Consider the following 19,391-nt stretch of genomic DNA (forward strand, 5'->3'; position numbering starts at 1 on the left):
TGCAAGGCAGCTGCCTACAAGCCGGGAAGTGAGCTCTCACGAGGACCCGGCCGTGCTGACGCCTTGCTCTCAGACTTCCCAGCCTCCAGAACTGTGGGAGAACAACGCCTGTTGGGTCAACCACCCAGTCTGTGGTATTTTGTTACAGCGGCCCGAGCTAAGACAGCCGTCTACTTCAGTGTCTGCGTCTCCAGGAACAGAGTATAAGCTGTGCTCCTGGTCACAGGCAAGGTCTGGGACAGGTGGGGAACAAACTCTAGGGCAAAAGTGGGCATGCTCCTCCCTACATGGGAGGGTTATTCCAAAACAGAGGAAGACTAAGCAAGCCAATTCCCGAGAAAAGACAGAGTCATCTGCAAGACGTCAGGGAATTGAGGCAAACGCCAGAGTGACTTTATAATGAAAGAGACCTGTTCCCAATTCTCGTCCTCAGAGGCAATTACTTTCCTCCAACTTCCACTTAGGTAAGTTGTTGTCCCACGCAGATCTTTAGACCCTCATTTCTACCACCACCATCTTCTTTATTTTTTTTTTTTTTTAATGTTTTCATGTATTTTTGAGACAGGGAGAGACAGAGCATGAACGGGGGAGGGGCAGAGAGAGAGGGAGACACAGAATCGGAAGCAGGCTCCAGGCTCTGAGCCAGCAGCCCAGAGCCCGACGCGGGGCTCCAACTCACGGACCGCGAGATTGTGACCTGAGCCGAAGTCAGACGCTTAACCGACTGAGCCATCCAGGCGCCCCTATTTTTTTATTATTTTTTTTAATGTTTTTATTTATTTTTGAGACAGAGCATGAGCAGGGGAGGGGCAGAGAGAGGGGGAGACACAGAATCCGAAGCAGGCTCCAGGCTCTGAGCTGTCGGCACAGAGCCCGACGCGGGGCTTGAACTCACAGAGTGTGGGATCATGACCTGGGCTGAAGTCGGACGCTCCACCGACTGAGCCACCCAGGCGCCCCCACCGTCTTCTTTAAAAAAAAAAAAAAATGCTTTTATGGGAGTCCTTTGCTCACACCCGTATTCCTACCTGCAGTTTCACGCCGCTATGTAAGGAAGCAGAAAGCCCGATCCACCCATGTCCACAGCTTGGGAGGAAGGCAGGCAGCCTGCTGGCACCACCGTCTGCTACATCCAGTATCTCTGAATTCCGATCTGGCCTGGCAGCTGAGGCCCCTCTCTCCGGCCCTCTGGTCCTCAGATTGAGTTCACGTTCTGCGCCCGCAGGCTACAAGGCAGTCTTTCTTCAAAAGCCAACGTTGTACAACAGCACCAAGTTTTCCCGTTTCTTCTCCACCGACTCTGGGGATTCCCTCCTCTGAAGTGCAGTCCTGAGGGCTTCCCTTTCCTCCAGGCCTCACTGCACTCCGGGCTGCAGGCCAGGGTACCCACCGGCCTAGGGCCTCAGTCCTCCCTCTGAAGTTGAGGGTTTCTCTGTGACCATGCCACCTTTGGGTTTCCGGACTTGCCATAACCCTCGGGATGGCTCTCTGTAACGGTTCCCGCCACTGAATAATGTCCAACTGGATTGTCAGTCTCAGGTTCATAATAACAGTTCCCTTTGTTACATCACTCTGATTTTCCAACAGTAACAATAATAGCATTAATGAGAGCTGATGTGTAAGTGCCAGACAAGTAGCTAAGATCGCCATGTGCATTAGCTCAGTGAATCTTCACTGAGAAAATGAAGTTCAGAGACATTAAGAAACTCCTCCAGGACCACAAAGGTAGTAAGAGAGTAAGAGAGCTAGAATCCTAAATTAAATCTGCCTGGCCCCCAATTTTTTTTTAACGTTTATTTATTTTTGAGACAGAGAGACAGAGAGAGACAGAGTGCAAGCGAGGGTGGGGCAGAGAGAGAGGAAGACCGAGAATCCAAGCAAGCTCTGAGCTGTCAGCACAGAGTCCGACGCGGGGCTCAAACTCATGAAACTGTGAGATCATGACCTGAGCTGAAATCGCACGCTTAACCAACTGAACCACGCAGGCACTCAGCATGGCTCCCAATTTTTAAATACAAGTAATAAAATAGTATAGTTATATAATGTTAAAAAAGAAAGAAAGGAGGAAAACCTTTTCCCCCATTAAATTCTCCATGAAACCTTCAAAAGAGAATACCACACAAGTTGTGGTTTTCCCAATCTTTGGGGCTTCTCTTAATCACTAGCCTCCCAGAAATTCATTTCTCAACCCAGCAAGTCCACAGCAAGGTGTGTGCCCTATTGTTATCATTTGTATCACCATACTGGAATCAACTGTTCCTATGTCTGGATTCCAAACGAGACTCTGGGCTCTTCAAGATGAGCCTCCACACCCACAGGGTCTGGTTTATAAAGGCCCTCAATAAGGTCTATAAAATTGCCATAGCTGCAAGTTCTGCCATTCTATCTGTGCTATGACATGGTTCCCAGGACTTTAAGGTTCATGGTCCACTCCCTTGCTCAACCCAGGAAAGGGTTAGGGATGACCAGGATGCCTCTGCCGACAGCAAGTTATAACCTTGATAACGGAAGTCAGCTGTCACCTCCCGCAGCTGTGTGGAAACTTAAAACAGACGACGACCATCTCGGGCATGAGGGAGGAAGGAAACCTCGAGTTCAAAGAAGGCCCACTGACACCAACGCTTTGCCGGCCCTCCAGGTGGGACTGGGCCTCAGCCACCAGGCTTTACACAGAGAGCACTGACACTAAGTAGAAGACGGGCCACAGGCAGAATTTCAGGGAAAAGTACTGTGATCTGTTAAGTTTGGAGCTGAAACCACGGCTTCTCCAAGCCATCCTCTGGATCTTGTTGGCCATCAGAGTCCCTGATCTGCAGGGGAGGGAACGGTAGCTGGTGAAGAGGCTAAATATCAAGACTTGTCAGTGCATAAAACAGAGGGGGAGGGGATCATTTCAACAGGATCCACAAGGGAGTATTTCCTGAAGGAGCCAAAGCATCGGACTTTATCTGAATCTTGAAGACAAGCCTGTGAGGTTTCTCCTTCTGGCCTCCACAGCAAGTCTTCCTGTGGAACGCACCCAGGGAGATCCAGTGTCAGGAGGCCAATGCGTTTTGAATCCTATACGCCTACCATTTAGAAGGGGTGTCAGGGCCCATCGTCACTACTTAGAGAATTCTGAGGCTGCTTATGAGCTCGGGGGCTGAGATGAGAATTAGCTCACAAGGTCAGAGACGTTTCTAGAGTGAAGGGTCAAAAAGAACTTTGACATCCTAAGTGTTACTCCAGAGTCAACGTAGAGGGGGAAAAACGTGGGAATTGCAATAACTGGTGCTTTGTTCCTTCTTCAAATGCAATTGGCCTTCTTTCAAGTCTCCATGAGTTTATAAGCTGAAAGGTCTAGTCCAACTCCCCATATCACAAATAAGAGACCTGATCCCCTGAGGAATCACATCACCTCTTCGCCACCCTATGGCTCAGCCCAGCTCTCCACTGAGGCTGGAACCAGGCCTATTTCCCAATTCAAAGACCCTTCTTCCACATCACAAGTCTCCTTCCAACATGAATATCAAACTCAGAAGGAGGTGGTCACAAGCTGCAACCTGCCTGGGTAGAAATTAATCAATCGTTTGGAGACAGGGGCTGTGCAGGGTCCCTAGGCAAGGCCTCGCCTCTCCACCCCAGGCTCATATGCCACTTCCTTTTGCCAGGGCAGCTCCTGGACTGCTGGGTGTTCTTCTGCTCGGGACACTGAGCAAACTAGGTCGAGTATCCAGCAACCTTTCTTAAGCTTTGACGGTCATCTCAATGCTCAGCATTTTCTCATCTTTTCAAGTAAGTGGTGAAAATGGAGATTTTTCAATATGGCATTCTGGGCTGATTCCCTGGGAGCCGCATCCGCACAGCCCCATGTATTGCCAGCGTGTGTTTCTCCTTGTAGAGTGGATGCCAAATTAAGATTACATTTGGGAATCAATTTTCACAAAGAATTAAGGACGTCAAGCAGTAGCTTGTTAGAAAAATGTACTAGGGAGGAATATGGGCAGAAGTCCTGCTCACGATAGCGCCACACAAACTAGAAGTTTAAGGAGCACCTGTCCTGCTGGCACGAGAGCACAGGAGTTTAAGGAGTGCAATTAAGGAGAAAGGGTCTTCAAAAACCACTAAAGGAATCCTGAAAATGTCACCAGGTGATCACTTACTGATGGATGGGAAAGTGAAATACTGCATAAATACCAAATTCATTTAGCATATATTTAACATAATCCCCTTAAAAATTCCGATGTTACTTTTTGTGGGCAAATTATGTTTTTAGAGATAGAGGGAGCGAGCAGGGGAAGGGCAGAGAGAGAAGGAGAGAGGGAAAATCCCAAACAGGCACCACACTGTCAGCGCAGAGCCTGACGTGGAGCTTGAACTCACAAACCGTGAGATCGTGACCTGAGCCGAAATCAAGAGTCAAGACGATTAACCAACGGAGCCGCTCAGGTGCCCCCCGTGGGCAAATTTCATACCCCACGAACGTGTCTACATTCTACATCTCAGTACCTATGAATATGTTGCCTTACATGGGAAAAGAGACTTTGTGGAGGTGACCAAGGGCAAATACCGTGCAATGGGGGGGAAACTATCCTGGATTATCCAGAGCCTGATCGATTCCCCAGGGTTGTTAAAATTGGAGAGTATAGGCGCCCGGGTGGCTTGGTCAGTTGAGCGTCCGACTTCGGCTCAGGTCACGATCTCGCGGTCCGTGAGTTCGAGCCCCGCGTCCGGCTCTGTGCTGACAGCTCAGAGCCTGGAGCCTGTTTCAGATTCTGTGTCTCCCTCTCTCTCTGCCCCTCCCCCGTTCATGCTCTGTCTCTCTCTGTCTCAAAAATAAATAAATGTTAAAAAAAAATTTTTTTATAAAATTGGAGAGTATTTTCTGGCTCCTCAGAGGGAAAAACAGAGGGAAACAACATTTGTTGCCTTTGACGATGGAAGAGGGGCCCATGAGCCAAGGAATACAGGTAAGCCCTAGAAGCTGGAAAGGACAAGGAAGTGAATTCTCTCCTGAGAGCCTCCACAAAGGAATCACAGCCCTACCGCACTCTGATTTTGATCAGGTGAGCCCAGCATCAGACTTCTACCCTGCAGAACTATAAGGTAACTAATCTGCGTGGAGGTAAGCGATTAAGTTTGGGGTGCTATTTTATAGCAGCAAAAGAAAACTGATATACTATTTTTAAATCTAACCAAATTATGAAATTGTAAAATAGTATTAAATTGGCCTAACTTGAAAAATATAGGGGCGCCTGGGTGGCTCAGTCGGTTGGGTGTCCGACTTTTGCTCAGGTCATGATCTCACAGTTCATGAGTTCGAGCCCCACGTCGGGATCTGTGCTGACAGCTCAGAGCCTGGGGTCTGCTTCAGATTCTGTCTCTCCCTCTCTCTCTGCCCCTCCCCTGTTCACACTGTGTCTCTCTGTCTCTTGAAAATAAATAAACATTTAAAAAATTTAAAAAAAAAAAAGAAAAATATAGGGGCAAAAATGGGGGGGGGATTTTAAATGTTCTCAAATTATAAAAATTGAAAGTGAGTGGAGGAGACCATCCTGTCAGGTATTGAAATACATCTGGCACCACAAAAAAAAAAAAAAAAAAAAGTGAAAACCAAATAAATGCTCCAGATATACACTCTATCACATTAAATATTTTTATACACTTAAAGGAAACATTTCTATGCAATGGAGAAAGGAAAACAAATTTAAGAAATAGCTTAGAGATATCTGATCAGCAAATTTAAAAAAAATTAGTTTATATCTGCAACTTATACCATAAGTCAAAATAAATTCTGCATCACTAAAAAAGTAAATATTTTAAAATCCTATAAAATATGGCAAAAATAAAATATAATATAAAATTTAAATATATACAGGAATTAAAACTTTCAAAGCTTTCATCAATGGGAAAAATTCAGATATAATGCAATAAAAGATTTATCTTATAACTTCTAAAATAATATAATAAAACTTAAGAGAAAAAGGATTAAAATGTGTTTAAAGGAAGATAAAGGGTTACTATCTATGTTATATCAGATGCACATGATCATCAAGTAAGATGCCCGATAGATGCATGAGCAAAGAATATGATCTGATCATCTATGCAGGAGGAATTGAAATTAGTAAACAAACATTTGAAAATGCTCTACCTTGCTGTGATCAAAGACAAACAAATTAAAATATTCATCAAGTACCATTTTATACCTATTATATTATCAAAAATAATGATAATACCCAAGGCTAAGCAGGTCCTGATGAAGTTAGTACACTTATACACTGTTGATTGCAATTTAAATAGATTCTGTCTGTAAATTTAGCTATATATATCAAAGGATAAAATACTAATTTTCTTGAATCCAGTAATTTCCATCACTAGGAATTTATGCTGAGGAAATAATCCAGAGAGGGAAATATTTGTGTAGGAAGGCATTTGCTTACTCCAGTAAAGAACAAAGGTTAACTCAAATAGTTAAGAGAACTTACACTTTATGGAACATCAGACATTGGATGACAAGAAGGCTATGTAGCAATATGGGGGGGAAAAAGGCTAATGCAAAGTACTGAATTAAAGGTGAAAAAAATATTAGGTTGAATCACATCAATTACCATTTTCATTGGAAAACTGTAAAATATTGAAAACTCCACATGGTTCAACCTAACAGTTCTATCATGGGTACAGATAGGTAAACATAGTGCTTTCTAGAGACCGGAGCTATGAGGAAACACAAAAAGAAAAACAGGTGAAGCGGTGGTAGTTATCAAGGACAAACGTTTTAGCCTCTGTTGGTTTTCATGCTGTGGTAATATTATTTGAAAAATCAATTTTAGGGGTGCCTGGGTGGCTCAGTCGGTTAAGCGTCCGACTTCGGCTCAGGTCATGATCTCGCGGTCCGTGAGTTCGAGCCCCGCGTCGGGCTCTGTGCTGACTGCTCAGAGCCTGGAGCCTGTTTCAGATTCTGTGTCTCCCTCTCTCTCTGCCCCTTCCCCGCTCATGCTCTGTCTCTCTCTGTCTCAAAAATAAATAAACGTTAAAAAAAAGAAAGAAAGAAAAATCAATTTTAATGTTAAAACATTAAAGACACGATTCTAATACAGATGGAGATATCTCCGGAAATAAGTTAAAAGACATCATTCCAATATATCTTCCATTTCAAATTCTTTAATTTGCTGTACAAGAATCGAGGTATTAAGTGTTCAACTAAGGTAAGAATTTGTTTTGAAAAACCCTGGTGAAAAGATGTCAGCATTAGTCATAAGGCAACATAGGAGAGCACCAGGTTTTAGAGTGAAACCCCATTTATTACCCATAAGACGTTGGAAAAATTACTTTACCTCATTTAACCTCAGTTCCCTTACCTGTCAAATGGGGACAGTAATGGTATTTACGGCAAGGTTGTCATAAAGATTGCTTGAGATGATGAATATCAAATGCCTCTTTGAGTCTCTGGCAAATAGTAAGCATTCAACAAATCTGAGCGAGTACATCATTATTAATGAACCAGCATACATCTTTAAACAACGACTAAAGTTAGACAAGAATATTCACAGGAGGGTACTTCTATATACATTAGGTTGGAAATTATTCCGACCTAATTTTTCTTTTTCTCTTGTCTTTTCTAAACACATTCTTAATCAAAACGGACCAGCCCACACTATGCTATATGTAGAGTTATCTCCAAAATTAAAATGTAGAATACAGATTTGGGAGTGAGCGCAAATGTAAGCTAGAAACAAGGTTTCCTTCTCTACCTTAACCTGTAAAACAAGAAGACAAAGTGGTCCCGGGCCGTAAAAGTACTCGTAATCATCACCTGTGGATGTGCTTTCTCGTTCTCTGGTGCAGTAAGATCCTGAAGGCCATACGTGACACTGGTCCTTCTCTGTCTGTGCAGCATGTATTCCTTTGGGGGACTGCCCCTCCCACATATGGGGGGAATCTGTCAACCACATGACATCCACCTCCTCCCTCACAGGGGCAGTAGGCACCCAAGCTGAACAGCGAAATTCCCTCTTTGCAAACATCTCCTGAAAAGAAAGTCTCTCTCCTGAAATACTGAGTGAGAAGGTTCTAGGGTTCGGCCTTGAACTGGCAGGACCATGTCGGCTGACTTCAATGGGCCTGTACTACTCTGTCCAGCTACCCCTTCCGGGGCCGACACACTCCTCTCCCCAGCTGCCAGAAGTGTTGGTGGCCGGTGACTCAGAACTGGGTCTTTCACTGGGACTTGCTTTCTGCCACAAGGAAATACATCATCAAGTTACGCTCCCTCCCAGAGAGCGACCCTAGCCACTACCATGGAGTTGGTGCTGTGACCTCTGATGGAGGAATAGAAAGCCATAGACTCTTTGCTTCCATGTGGCCGCAACTCTGACGGGTTCCAGAGCTTCTTACAGAATTAGCTGTAATTAGCTAATTACAGAATTAGCTCAGGATTAGCTGAGGCTTCGGTTGCAACCACTTCAGGGTTCATGCCCAATCACATCCTTCTCACTTCCCCACAGGTGTAATACCCAAGGGCTCTCCCCAGTAAACTCCCCATTCAAGAGTCTCTTTCCCGGGAACCCAACCTAAGGCATTTGGCACTTGAACAGAGCCTGTCCCATAATGGTACCAAGAAGAGACAAGAAATAGAGAAATTCGCCAACGTCACTCAACCTTGTTGAATGTGCATTCAGCAATGAACACCTCGATAGTGCTACACCTAAAGCTAGCCCGCTTCTTGGTCTTCCAAGATACGTGAGTCAAAATACTCCACGTTTCAGTTTAACTGGCTAAAACTGGGTCTAAATCTCATATGACTGAAGGAGTCCTGACTAGTCTCATTACCTGCAATACTTAACACAGTCCTACGTACATGCACAGCGAGGAACAGTGTTTGTTGAATTTAACTTCTGCACGGCTTTACAGGGTTTCGTATAATGATGGCCTCATAAGATGTTCTACCAAAAAGAAAAGTGGGAAAAGGGATTGTATCATAAAACAAGCTTGGTAAGGGGCACCTGGGTGGCTCAGTGGGTGAAGTGTCTGACTTCAGCTCAGGTCATGATCTCAGGGTCGGTGAGTTCGAGCCCCACGTCGGGCTCTGTGCTGATGGCTCAGAACCTGGAGCCTACCTTGGATTCCGTGGCCTCCTTCTCTCTGTGCCCCTCCCCCACTCATGCTCTGTCTCACTCTGCCTCTCAAAAGTAAATAAATGTTTAAAAAAATTTAAAACAAGCTTGGTGCTACATACCATATGTACCTCCAGATTATATATATATGTGTGTGTGTGTGTGTGTGTGTGTGTGTGTGTGCGCGCGCATATTAAACATTCTGACCAATGTTGCAATAAGTTCTTTAAATTATAAATAAAACCTTTTAAACTTCCTTTTAGGCAGAGTTTACTTGGCCACAGAACATCGTGAGCACAGGTAGAGCACCCAAATAGGCTTAGTTTGGCTTACAGTTTGGAGACCACCAAATTTCAAACTTCCTCAGCTTGTTCACCGGCCCTCTTGTGTCCTGGGAAGTAGCACAACTTGCACAATATTTATTACCAGTGACAGAGGAAGAGAGCAGCCTTAACCTTCTTCAACTGATTGTTTATTCCAGCAACCGTATCCAAGACTCTGACAAGCCTTACTCCTCCTACAGTACATTCCTTACAGTCTATAATTCATACAAAAGGAGACTGAGCCTGGAGGTTTGATCATTTTCCCCCAAAAAACTTCTTTTAAGCCTGGTTCTCCTGCCTCCAGATGCCCAAATAATGTCAAACATGCCATTCCTTGACAATTCCTTAAAGCCCTACACCCAGATGTCCAAATAGAAACGTCAGTCTTGACGACATCGCTCTCGTTGCCTCTGAACCTCAAACGCAAATCATTTCTTTTATCGGATGGCCCAGAGACTCAGGGTGCCCTGAGTTGGAAGATATACTACTTCACTGGTGGGAAGCAATAAACGAGGTATCCCTGGGCTTGTTTGCATCATAAGCCCAAAACGAGCCTAGGACACTCAACTCTATACATGTGCCCCCTGGGAAATTACTCTGGGTTATCGGAGAAGGAAAGACAGAAGCATGCAAAGATCAAAGGTGAAAATGAAACACAAGCCTGTCTGACTTCACAACTGTGGTCTTTCTACTTCACGCTACTTCTCAGATACCTGCAAATCCACGAAAGCAACGCCCTGGGGAAGAATTGGAGAACAGAAGACCCAGCCAGGGTCTAAAGCCCAATCTCTAATGCGTGGGGCTAGAGCTACTCCCTCCAGAAATGCCAGTTCAGGACAAAGCACTTTATTGGCCCAGAATTGCTGTCATAAAAGTCAGCCTGTGTTAAACACCCGAAGGCTGAGCCATACCCTCGCTGAGTGATCAGTTGGCTTCCGTTTGATATCCTAGGTGTGAGGCTGGTTTGCCGGACTGAAAGACACCAAGGCTGGAGACGGGATGAAGAATCTGGAGTTGACGCAGGGCCGAGGTGGACAGAAGGCTCTCTGGGGCACTGAAAGCTTGGAGAAATGACTGTCCATGGCTTCAGCTATTCACATCACTCCCAGCTGCAGTGGTTCTGATAAGCAAATTTACAAAACTGTGATTCTGTCCCTTCTTTGGTAATCTATCAATTTACCTGCCCTTTCGACATCCCATGTCAGATACTCCTTTCTAACCAACAGCTTCAGGCCAAGTCACTTTTCCCCCTTAGCGACAGTGAATGGAATCAATTCAAAGGTAGCCATCCCATTGGCTGGCCACGAACCGATAAATTTCCTAGATAATGTGAACCGAGACACAGGGACTGTTACAAGTCAGGTGTCGGCACTGCAGCATGTGCTGAGGGCAGACGCGTGATGCAAAGCTGGATGCCAGCCAAAGCTACGGAGCTTCAGAGAGTGAGGGCCTCACAGAGAAAGCGGGTATAGAAGAGGAGGACGGAGAAGATGTGCAGATAGGAGCAGACAAGAAAGAATGAAGCCCCAGAGAAAGACAAAGAGAACGACTGCCTGACAGCTCTCTGATATTCTGCAGAGCCTGCCTGTACTGCATACGGTTTGGGTATCATTTCCCAGAAGCCTCAACATAAATCCTGTTTACACAAATTAGCCCAAGTGGGGGAGGTTCCTGTGGCTGACAAACGATTACCTCACTCGATGTAAACATATCCATGTGTCTAAAAACCGTTGGTTGAGTGCCAGCCAGGCATGATCGTGCTAAGCGTTGTAGCTCCCCAGGTGAGGCAGTGGGCCCCCTCTCCTGGGAATCCAAGCTCAAAAATAGGTCCTTACTTTAGAACAAGTGTAGACCATGTGTGCTGGGGACCTAAGAGAAGCAGTGTGCAATCTGCCTTAAGGGAGGGGAGCAAGAAAGGCTTCCCAGAAGAAGGACATGATGTCGGGCTGCTGAGCCAGGACAGGAAAACATTTGCTAGGTGGGCAAGGAGAGCATCCCAGGAAGAATGAAGAACATCAACAAACAAGGGCACAAGCAAGTCCGGCCACACATGAGCACTATGGGAAGGGCCTTTGTTGTGTCGGGAATAAAGACAGAAAGGAGACGGGACAAACAGGAAGAGAGGACTCTGAACCTGTTAGCAACAATCAGCAAGAAAAGAATGCAAAGGAGTTTACGTTTTTATCTTTCACCCAAACAGGAGACTGTTGAAACTTTGAGAAGGAAACGATATGCGTACAAGTATTTTAGAGCAACGACTCCAATAGTGAAAGGGAATTAGGAGGCAGTGTTGGTGGTGTCAGAAGCACAAATTCGGAGCTGTTACAGTATTTTGAGCAAAAGAATTCCTTTACTAAGATGGGGAAGGTGGGGTTCAAGAGAAGGGTGCACATACGTGCAATATTGAGATAGAAGCTATAGGACTTTAGTGCCTAAGTGTGGTGGGAAATGAAACAATCAAGGATGATTCTCAGATTCCTAGTGGAGTGACTGGGCGGACACAGAAAGCATCACTAGATTTAGTGAGATGGAGGTCCCTGGGGATCCCAGCCAGACCTATTATGGTGGGGACCAGATTAGTCGGCTGAGAAGTGTGGGTGGGAGGTGGAAAATGGAGACAGCAAGCACCCAAAATGCCCCAGAGAAGTTCGTACACGAAGGAGAGAGGAGAAATGGGTCTGTGGCTGCAGACAGAAGTGGGTTCGAAGATCATTTGAGGAAGCTTGTTTCTTGTTTTCATTTTTTAGTGGGAGACATCTGAGCATTTTCAATGTTACTAAGAAGGATTCGCAGGAGAGGGAGAATTTAGGGTTCAGGAGCAGGAAGGGACAAAGGCCAGTGTGTGACTCCAGAGACAAAGAGAAAGGGTGAGATTTGTGAGTCAAGATACCGTCCCTAAATGGATCTGGATGTGGGAGTGAGTGTGGCTACAGATGCGAATTTAGAAATGACGGCAAAAGCCTGGTGGAGAGGGGCAGGTGTCACCCATGGGAGCACGAAGAGCGAGAAGAGGATAGAGACCATGGCCAAACACGGAGAGGTGTCCATGTCTAAGGAGTGGACAAAAGAAAGGAGGCCCCTTGGGAGACTGCGAAACAATGCCCAGAGGAGTCCTGGAAAAGAGGGAGGATCTGTAGTCATGAACCCTGCCCCCCTTGTGTCTGGGTCACCAAAATAGCCTTCCGACTGATTTCCCAACTGCTTAATCCCTGACCCAGTGTCCCTGCCAGGACCACGGCAGGGGTGATCAGAGCAAACGTCAGGAGCAGTAGACACGGAACGTATCTTTGATGGGTAAAAACATAACAAGCCACCTGGGCCCCCATTTACCCCACCAGCTGCCTGCTGTGTGACTTTGGGCAAGCCTTCTTTTTCTTTCCATTTCACCTCTCCCATGTGTAAAATAAGGACAACAACATTTTCTTTAACAACCTCATGGGTTGTCCTAAAAATTGCATGAGTTACTGGCTGTGAGAATGTTCTAAGCTCTGCTAAATCACAACACAGGCACGAAGAGTTATTATTAATCTTGCTTCACGGCTCATCTTTTCTCAAATAGTTCTACTGGCTCCCTGTCTTGGCTTCCAGCAGTGTAATGGATGGTTCTGTCACCACCCAAACACTATTGCCCTTTCCTTTTTGGGTCGTTCCAAATCTGAGTCACAGTTAAGCAAATGCAATGCGTTTTGCAGGTAGAGTTGGCAAGATGTGCTCCATTTGCTTTTGGCCCAGTCCTTTAATTGCGCTTGGAAGTAAACAGCAGATTACAGAAGGAAGAGGACAGTGTGATTTGGAAAAAGAGAGAAAAACGGAAACTGAAGTGGGTTTGGCTGGGAAGTAGGGAGTACGTCACACAAACTTAAAATAATTGGGAATATGTGCAGTTGCCTAAAGGCATTCAGAGCTTAAGCCTCCTTGCTAAGGACACTCCTATGCCTAGGTTTCACTGCCTTCCATGATGTGACCCCATCATGGGTCACCGTTGCTTTCCTGCACATCATTATAAGTCTCCCCACTGTCCACCAACATGTCTATTTCTGCCTCCACACGTTTCCCCATTAGATGCCTCCCAAGAACAGCCTCTCAGCCTGCCCCAACCATGCCAGCCCAAGCCTCTCCTTACTCAGGAAACCTGACCTCCTTTTCCGAATTTTTCCAGAACCTAGAATCCAAACCACATTTTAGTGCATCGCTGGAGCCTCCCTGACGGCCAGTATCTCATGCGCACTGGTCTTTTCTAACATGGACATTAAACAACCATTATGTTCGGGCTGCTTTTCTTCAAGATGCATACATTTCCCAGTTTATACATAAGGAAACGAAGTCTCACGGAGCTAAACTGCCCAAAGTTGGCAGGTGTTGAGGCCTCCTGGGTATGACAGTAAAGTTCAGCCTCATATTTCTCCTGACTTTGTCTTCCCCGTGGTGCCTCCCACAGCACCGGTAACTGAGGAGCTCTGGGCACCTGGGAAAGAAGATGCCAACGTATAAAAAGCTGCTGAGAGGGAGATAAGAGGACCCTACAAATCGATACCTTGTTTCCCCAACATTTCTTGATTACAGAGGATACCAACCACATTGCAGTCCCTCACGCCATAATACTAAACCAGAGTCCCAAATAGCTTTGGGGGAAATGAGGATGTCCTTGTCCCATTCACCATTAAGTAATGTTTGATTTTCTATATTTCTCATGTGGCTTTAATCAGAGCGTGCAAATGTATGCAGACTGTGATTTTCACAACCTTTTAAACAGAATAATACTTTCCGTATCCCAGCACCTTAGCCCACCGGAGTGTTATTTGTGTTACTGTGAACTAAGATGCAGATTCGCCACAATTGGCATCACCGTGGTAATTTCATGCCTTTTGTGTTCAGTTTCGGTTGCATATGCTCATCAAGGAGATTGAAGCTTTACTGATGAAGCAAAATTCATGACCTGCCTTTGCATGTAAGTGCATCAGATTTAAAGAAATGTTTTCAAATCCTGATGGCATCCTGTGTCTGGCTTACTTTTGAGAGAGAATTAAAATGTGCTGTCTCTTACTCCTTCGTCTTTGAGCTGGGACTGGCAGATTCTCTGGCAAAAACATCATGGTTTCAGGGGGAACATAAGCCCCTAAGAGCTTTCAAACCCTCCAGGGGATCCCTTCCATTTGCTTGAATGATCGCAATTACCACAAGGTTCAACTGAACCTCGTTTCTTACATCGAGTATGAGGACAAGGGTGCAGCTGGCATAGAGCATCTGCAGTGATGACACCCCAGTATACATGTGCCACTCCTCCCTGCAAGGAATCGATTTCCCTTACCCTTACATCTGGCCCCGGGACTTGTCTCGACTAATAGAATGTGGCAAACACGATGTTGTACAAATTCGAATGTCAAGGCCCTAGGAGACCTGACAGTTCCCACTTTTATTCTTGTAGAACCCAGCAGCCATGAAGAAATATGATAAGGGCCCATCTGGAGATGGAGTCCCAGCCAGTCATTCTAGACACCTGAACCGAGGCAAGAAACATGTCAGGGAAGCTATTTTGGACATCCTAGCCCCAGCCAAACTCCCAGCTGAATGCAGACATAGGAGTGACCCCCGCCAACATCATGTAGAGCAGGAAAACCTCCCAGCTGAGCTCAGCCAGGCCACAAAATCATAAGAATTGTTAAATAGAATGGTGGTTGCCAGAGGATGGGGGAAGGGGGATATGGGGACTTGTTCAATGGGTATAAAGTTACAGTTGGGCAAGATAAATGAATTAGAGACTTGCCATACAACAAAGGGCCTATGATTAACAATACGGTGTCGTGCACTTAAAAAATCGTTAGCATGGTAGACCCATGTTAAGTGTTTCCACAACAACAAAAAGCAAAGAGATACAAGGAAACTGAACTTTTGGATATATTTATCACCTTGATTGTGGTAGTGATGGTATCTCAGGTGTATTTATGCTGGAACTCATCGAATCATATCATTCAATATGTGTAGTTTTTTGATGTATCAATTATACCTCAATAAAGCTGAGAAAGAAAGAAAGAAAGAAAGAAAGAAAGAAAGAAAGAAAGAAAGAAAGAAAGAAAGAAAGAAAGAGGAAGGGGAAGGGGAAGGGAAAGGGGAAGGGAAGGGAAGGGAAGGGAAGGGAAGGGAAGGGAAGGGAAGGGGAAGGGGAAGGGGAAGGGGAAGGGGAAGGGGAAGGGAAGGGAAGGGAAGGGAAGGGAAGGGAAGGGAAGGGAAGGGAAAGGGGAAGGGGAAGGGGAAGGGGAAGGGGAAGGGGAAGGGAAGGGAAGGGAAGGGAAGGGAAGGGAAGGGAAGGGAAGGGTAGGAAGGAAAGGTGGTGTTTTAAGCCACTTCATTTGGGGGTGGTTTGTTACACAGCAACAGCTAACTGATACAGCAGCTAAGGGAAGGAAGATGCAACAAGATCCCTGATCATCACTGTTACTGGGCAGAGCATGTACAGCCCCCACTTCTTCCTTGCACAAAACTTTCCCCTCCAACCAGACTCACCCACTGCCTCCATAATCTGCTTTGTTCAGCCTGCAAGATACATCTTGGATCTCACTCGTGTGGTTTTCTCTGTGTTGTTGTTGTTTACCCCTTTGCTCCCTCTCTCCTCTGTCCAGTGGGATTAACCCCTCTCCTCCTTTAAGCTCCTTTTAAGCTCTGTAGCTATCTTAATTATTTCTCGGGTCAGTATATGGTCAAGCTCTGTGTGCACCCATCTGCCTCTTCCATTTGTCCACACTGTTACTTTTAGTTCCACGTTTTCAGCTTAAGAGCTGGTGTAGAGTCAGTTCTCAATCATGATTGCTGAATGAACGAATCAGGGCTTCCCACCTCTGTACCCTTTCCCTCACCTGGCCTCCCTTTGCTTATCAGCATCTTACATTTAATTTCCTCCACAAGATCTTTCCTGAACCCTCTTGCCACAGTGACCTCTTATCCTGGAGCTTATTTTATACGTGTGTAAGACTCATTTATTTCAAGTCGTCACGGGGGTATTGGGAAAAGTGTTCAATTAGCAACAATTGAGCCTCGGATAAACCTCGTTGGCTACGATACTGTCACTGCGCAAAGCTATGTAAGACTTCTTCAAAAATTCAACGTTAAAATACCGTTTAACACACCTGGTCCAGTCGCATAACGCTGCCACTTAGCCTTCACAGCCACCGGCCACAGGGCTCAGCCCTTCTTCCTACAAGGCCGCCTCTGCTCTTCCACTGCAGGGAACCCTACCGTGTAAGGGAGTTGCTGACCTAACCGATCAGAGGCCACATCATTCATTCAGCGTGTCGCCATGTTGCCAGTGTGGGATCCCAGGCTCAATCCTTTCCTCCTGCCTTAGGCCTGGCCCCTGGAGTAAGTCTGCCCCATCCACCTTTTCCTTCCACCAAATAAGCCAGCGATGGATAAGCAGACCACTTGAAAGCTCACTCCCCCTCTCCGGGTACACCTCGGCGAATGGATCCCAAGATTTAGATTTTATAGAGTGGGTAAGGGAGAGAGATGTGGGAGTCCCCACTATAGACCCAAGTCCCAGTCATATTCTTTATCCAGCTTGCATCTAAGAGCCCTATTGCGGTAAGCAGCTTCTGAGAGGCCCTCGGTGATCTCCACCACTTGGCGTTTGCACTCCGATGTGATCCCCTCCCAGTGAGGACGGTTGCCCCAATGGTGACTTGGCAGAGGTGACAAGATGCCCCTGATGAGGCTGCGTAAAAGTGTTACATCATCTTGCTAACGGACTCTGCCCTTTGCTGGCTTTGATGACGTAAGCTGCCCTATTGCAGGGGTCCCCGTGACGAGGAACTGAGGGTGACCTTGGGCCAACAGCCGGCAAGGAGCTGAGGCTCTCAGTGTAACCTCATGTGAGTAGCTGAATTCTGCCATCGGCCACGTGAATGAGCCACGCAGACCCTTGCCAGCCAAACCTCCAGATGGGAATTGCAGCCCTTTGATCGCAGCCTCACGAAAGACCGTGAAACAGGGGACCCAGGTAAACCATGCCCCAAATCCTGACCCATAGACACCATGAGATAATAAACGGGTGCTGTATTAGGCCACGGAGCAATATAAAATCAATGCAACCACACTGAGGGTTTGAGGTACCTGCTGAGAAATCGATAAAGCTCTACATTGATTCCCATTGCATTACTTTGGGTGTACTTTCCTTAAGATGGTAAGAGGGATACCCTGATGGATATGAGGGATGATAGGGAAAGGAGAATTTGGCCATGCATGGATCCTAATATTTTCAAAAACACTCCCCAGTCTAGGACAGTATTATTAGTATCCCCATTTTAAAGTTAAGCAAACTCAGGATCACACAGGTTGGTATTTGCTCACGTTTCTCACTCCTACCAGGCCCCTAACTCCGGATACAGTGCTCCTTCCCCTCCGACATAGCTGCAGCCTGGTACTTCCTGTTGCTGCAGGATCTTTAAGCAAAGCTCTGCTTTCATTAATTACGCTGGAAGCAGTCCGAGAGCGGGCACTCCCTCGGGCATGTTTCTGTTCTCGGTGGCAGCACACGGGTGGCGTGGGGGGGTGACACTAAGGCAGAAAGATGCCTGGAGTGGCCCTGGAAGTGCCCAACCCGGGCAAGCCTCTCCCGTGCCACCCAGCAGCATCTTTTCTGGGAATATACTTCAGTAGCCATCCAAATAAAGCAGTTCAGAACTGAGATGTGTGCGAATATGCAGTGACCCAGCTATTTAACATGGATCGTTTTATGGTATGAATAAAATTGAGTGTTCTGGGAAGTGCCTTTTAAGTGAACCAGGTCTAAGTCCAAGGTTCTAGAAAGCTTTTAGTTTCAATGCAAACTCACGGGAAGGGGGAGGGACACCAGCGTTAAGGAGATGCCCAGCAGCAGGTGAAGGATCCAGACAGCCATAGACAAAGTTCAAAGCCCAGGGGCCAAGGGGAGGGCAGGCATGGTGGCAAGCCAACAGGAAAACGGTAGGTAACTACAGCTGGCCGGCAGGTGCATTCAACTCAAGACAGGCCGCAGGGGAAAGAGGAAGAACCGGGGCGACAAACGTGAACTTGAAACCAGCCGTGTGTGACTCACTAGGACCGCGGGCAAGTCCCTCTGCCTCTCTGGATGCCGAGGCGCGGCTAGTACAGGACGCACAGAGCCGCCGTGGGGACGGGCGAGAAGGGGTGGCCTGCGTGTTTCGGGAACCGAAAGGGCTGTTACCTTCCTAGAATATTGGTAATGAGATAACCGAGGTTAGGGAGGGAGGGCAGGGAGCAGGTGACGCACCTGCCCGATCGGCCCGGGGCTGCTCAGGGAGCCGGGCAATCGCGTTTTGGGTACCCCGAACACCAGGGCGAGGTGAAACCCCCGAGGTTGGGGCAACGCTGGAGGAATGCTGGGACCGTTAGGATGCCGAAGTTGGGGGGAGGGCCCCCGCAGAGACGGGGCCCAGGCTTCCGGGGGAGGGGACGTCCCCTGGCCGGCGCGGGTGTCTCCGAGGGGAGCAGCGAGGCTGGCCCTGAGCACTGACACAGCCACGCTGGGCATTCGGCTGCTGCCGCGGCCCGAGAGGGCGCTGCCGGCGGGGGGAGGCATTGCTGGGGTGCTGCCCCCTGCCCATCGGCAGGGAAATGGCAGCGAGCAGACCCTTCCTCCCTCTTGCGCCCCCTGCTGGCAAATCCTGGCAGGGAGCCAGCGGGCAAGGCAGATCCGGGGTTCCAACGGCCAGCATGGCCCCGCCGAGCGCGGCATACCGGGTTCAGAGCTGGGAGTTGGTGGCTTAGTACCTGGCACAGCGGCTGTCGAGCAAAGGTGGGGAAGAGAATGTCTGTGGTAACAGATTTCGTCGAAGGACTTGCCTCTAAGACCAGAATTCTTCCCAAGCTCCAAAGTCCACCTGGGCGCGCGGGAGGAAGAGAATTCCTGCAGGGCCCTATTCCCTTGGCTCCTGCCCTGTGACCCAAGAGGCGGGCAGAGCCATTTCTGTCCCCTCCCCGGCAC

General features: G+C 47.1%; 1 pseudogene; it reads right to left on the reverse strand.

Moving 5' to 3' along the window:
• Positions 1-16,367: 16,367 nt before the first annotated feature.
• On the reverse strand, positions 16,368-16,488 carry LOC132684526 (U4 spliceosomal RNA; annotated as a pseudogene).
• Positions 16,489-19,391: the final 2,903 nt, after the last annotated feature.

This window comes from Panthera onca, chromosome C2, assembly GCF_046562875.1.
Source record: "Panthera onca isolate mPanOnc1 chromosome C2, mPanOnc1 haplotype 2, whole genome shotgun sequence".
Taxonomy (NCBI): Eukaryota; Metazoa; Chordata; class Mammalia; order Carnivora; family Felidae; genus Panthera; species Panthera onca.